A 4,554-nucleotide genomic window follows, 5' to 3' on the forward strand; every position below is an offset into this window, starting at 1 on the left:
TAGTTGTAATTTCATATTTTTTCAATTTAGTCCTTAATATTATATTTTTCATAAAATTGATCAATTATTATTTATACTCTTAGTAATTTACTCTAAATCATATACAATTAAAAATTGCAATTCAAAGTTCGCGAAAGACGAAAATAATTAATCCAAAAATAAAAATTGACTCGATTTGAACTCAATCCGTATATGACAAAGATCCGACCTGAATTTTATCTGCTAATGATGTCACCCGATCTGAACGAGATCCTCCTGAAGTCCATCCGAACCTAAATTAACCTGGTCTTTATCTCTTCCGGACATGAATTGTTTTTACCTAAACTGACATCGATCCGAACCGAAAGTAACCCTACCTGAACTCGAACTGTACCTGGTGTCAAATCAACCTGAAAATGACATGGATCCGACCTTATCCGAGTCGAAGCATCAAATTTACATGACTTGACTTGTATCCGATTTTACCCGACATGACAGGATCCGACTGAAACATGAACGATCCGATTTTACATCCCTAGACACAACCGTTCCAAACATAGGACGTGGGACTTTGCGTAGAAATGTGGTGTTCGCCATCATAGAGCTTCTGCCAAGATAATCGAAGGCTTGTAGCTGGTGAAATTGACGAGCCTTCTTATCAGGTGTTTAATGGAACTGGCAGAAATGTTAGCATGGAGATAAAAGGGACATTAGGATCTGATAGAGGTAATCTTTCTGATCAAGGAGGTCCACTTGAGATTGAGACCTTCGGAACTCCCACTTCTCAAAAATAACCAGTCCATGAAGAAATGGGTGGGAATATGACGACCCCTCCTTAGGGTAAAATCACTTGCCAATTGAAATAGCCTAAAGGGGTAGCTTTTTGTATCACCATTTTGATTATGCACGGGGGTTTAGGAAATTTTTTCTAGAATTTTTGTTTTATGTCAATTGTTTCATTTGGAGATCATGTAATTTATGTAACTTTAATGGTATTCTAATCCCATATAGTGTTGGCTACCAACTAGGGGTGTGCAAAATTACCAAATCTAGTTGACCCGACCCATCGACCCGGATCAAAATAAACCGGGTAATTTTTAATTACCCGACCGGGTCGGGTACCCGGCTCGATACTTTCCGAGTTGGGCCCGGGTCACAAAAATTAATTTTTTCGGATACCTGGTTACCTGAGTACCCGGTTAGCTTGTTGTTTTTCAGGCTTTTCTGCACCGTTGTTTCATGAAATATTCATGCCCGCAGACTTTGAAAGTTATGCATACTACATTTGTACTTATTGGGCTAACAATGATGATGTCCAAAAGGCTTTTAATATTAGAAAGGTAGGATATTAAAATATTATTTAATTTGTATTTTCAATTGAAATTTGGATTTACGATTTACTATTATTATATATTTAATTATTAATAATATTATATATTAAATTAAAATAAACAGCTATTTTTTAGAATATTTTAAAGTAACAACAGGTATCCGTGTATATATAATAATATAATATTATTTTATATATAAAAAGAGTCCCTAAAATTAAAGTAAACAACTATTATATATTAAAGTAAAGTAAACAACTATTATTTTGGAACATTTCAATATATGAGATTTTTTGTATATAAAATAATATTATATATTAAATTAAATAATTATTTTTTAGAACATTTAAAAAACCGAGTATTCGGGTACCCGACATACAGGTACCCGAAACATCCGGATCGAGACACGGACCGAGAAATTACTGACCCGGATGTAATATGTAATATGTATATTCAAGTTGTATTTCATTATGTTATTGTCTACGTCAATCATTTTTCTCCCAATACTGTTATGAGTAATGTTGCTGGCAGTCTGTTCCCGGGCACCTGTCCAGGGCCCACAAAATATTTTTTTTAGTTTAATATTTTTTCTGATAATAAATTAAAAGATTGTAAAACAAAATAGAGTAATCTATGCATTTAGTACATATACTATCAGTTTTAATCCGTTTTAGTATCTAAATTTTTAATTTTTTTCCAAATCATATCTAACATTTAGTTTTCATTTCATTTTAGTATCCATCGTTAAAAACTTAACGCGTTTAGTACATAACTATCAGTTTTTGTTTGTTTTAGTACTTAAATTTTTTTAAAAAAATTTAAAATTAATGTTAAATTTTGAATGGATACTAAAATGAAATAAAAAACTAAAATTTTTAACGGCGGGTACTAAAATGAAACAAAAACTAAACTTTAAATGTGATTTTGAAAAAAATTAAAAGTTTAGGTACTAAAACATATTAAAACTGATAATTTAAGTACTAAATACATAATTTATTCAATAAAATAATGGGGCCCATGAATTTATTAAGGTGCCAATTATTAACGTTAATAAAATATTCTTCCATAAAATTCTAATTTAATATTTCTTTCTCAAAATTAAAAAAAAAATCAATTGAACTCTTTAATTTTGGTTTTTCCAAATTCCCACTATCAATTCACTAAATTTCTTTCCCGATTTTTTATATTAATGAAAAAAACTATTAACATTATTTTTTTCAAAACTTAATGAGAGGGAAAAATTTAAGTATAATTAGTATGTTTTTTTTATCTTTCATGTTTCACGATTCATCTGAAAATTATTATTCTCATTTTATTAATTTATCATATTTGTATCACACGTAAAGTCACAATTGTTTGTTATCAATTAAGGTGCTTGAATAATATTGAAGATTGTTCTTAAAATTCTAGGTAGATCATGTTTTCAAATTCTTTCTTTTAATTTTATATATTTTCAAATTCTAGAAAAGATCGTTCTTTCACTTTCAAATGCTATGTTATTATTGAGAAAAATATGTTGGAAAGCATTGATGTTGACACTATCATCAATGGTTTTGCATTAAAATATTCGAATGTAATATTTTTTTATAAATATTTATATTCTTAAATGACATCTTTTATATTGTAATGAATTACTATTTTTTAATTTTAAAAAATATAATAAAATATTTATATTAGGTATTTCTTAATTTTTTATATTAGGGGTCTATTTTTTTAATTTTCTCCCCGAGCCTAAAAATAGTCCGGTTTGTTCCCTCTATTTTGTAATTTGTTTTTGTTATGTTTGATATTGTTTTATGTTGTTGGGGCAGACATATCAAGATCAAGCAATTTTTCAGTTGATGTAAGTTTGATTTAGCTGATATTGACTTTACTTGAATAGCATTTTATGATTGTGTGTATTTCCTATGACTTTTGGTGATACACTAGCCTATTCTGATGATGGCTAAAATACCTTTCTGGTTGCATTTCAGGTGAAGAATTTGGCAGAATTGCCCGATATCATTGATTCATCTACACCAGAACTTTCATTTTGTGTACCTTCATCTTTCTCACCACCAATATCAGATACTTTGTCTAGACATGCTCATTTGCTTCTTCCAAATTTAACCCAATCACGATGGGCTCGCTGTTCACCTAGGCAACAGCTATTGAGGCAGGTGTCTGATAGTCGAATCTTGGGATTGAAGTCACCAAATAATTATTCAATGTCTGAAGCAAGGTTATCTTTTGTACTCTCCAGATGTAGCAATGACTTTACAGCTGGGTCTCATGGTGGCTCTTCTGATGGCTGGTCCATGCGCACTTTTTCAGAGCTTGTGGTCTCTTCTGGAAGAGAAAGGTGGTCTTTTGACAGTGAACACTTAGGTTCTGGTTATGGCAAGATAAATGGATGTAGCAGCAGATTCTCATATTCTCCACCCAAAGATATGCGAACTTGTGGTGCTTGCTCAAAGCTTTTAGCCGAGAGATCCGCAAGGAGTAGCAATGAGATTTCAGTGGTTTCTGTGCTTGTCTGTGGACATGTTTATCATGCTGAATGCTTGGAGACAATGACACCAGAGGCTGACAGATATGACCCAGCCTGTCCAATATGTATGGCTGGAGAAAAACATGTCTCAAAGATGTGCAGAAAAGCATTAAGAGCTGAAGCAGAGTTGAAGGCAAAATATCTTAAGTTGTTCAAGAATAGAGTTATAGATAGTTCTGTTGATGGTGGCTGTGATAATGTTGAGCACATAGAAAACACCAAACAAGGAAAAGCACCAAAGTTGGAACCCAGTTCAAGCCGGAGAAGCTCCTTGTCAAAGCCTTTCCTGAAACGCCACTTATTGATAGGGTCTAGGTTTTAGATCACTATCTGAGAACGATTCTTCTTGGAAGAAGGGGTTTTAGATAAGATATCGAAAAGATTGAGTTCCCGCTGTTACTGGCATGAGGTGAGGAGGAGCCTGTCTGTTTCATCATAGAAATTTATCACTCACTGAATATGCTTTTGTCAAGGGTCTCTGAGGAGCCTAGTCTCAGCTTGTTAAATTAGAGGCTTCCCTGTTCAAGCTAATGTGATCAACAGGATAGACATTCAATTTCCACTGACCCACCTATGCCCTTTACTTTTTTGTTTGGGTAGGGCATGAGTGGGATAAACTTTGAATTGGGTAAAATGTAAATGCTTAGTTTTGGAATTTAGTAGGTACTGAGATATCCATTGGTGGAGTTTTGGGAGTTCAAAGTTGTTCTAGAAATG

At 32.6% G+C, this 4,554-nt stretch overlaps 1 pseudogene; it reads left to right on the forward strand.

Moving 5' to 3' along the window:
- The first annotated feature begins 671 nt into the window (after positions 1-671).
- On the forward strand, positions 672-4,309 carry LOC120114670 (annotated as a pseudogene).
- The last annotated feature ends 245 nt before the right edge of the window (positions 4,310-4,554 follow it).

The sequence above is a fragment of the Hibiscus syriacus genome, unplaced genomic scaffold, assembly GCF_006381635.1.
Source record: "Hibiscus syriacus cultivar Baekdansim isolate YM2019G1 unplaced genomic scaffold, ASM638163v2 tig00110239_pilon, whole genome shotgun sequence".
NCBI lineage: Eukaryota > Viridiplantae > Streptophyta > Magnoliopsida > Malvales > Malvaceae > Hibiscus > Hibiscus syriacus.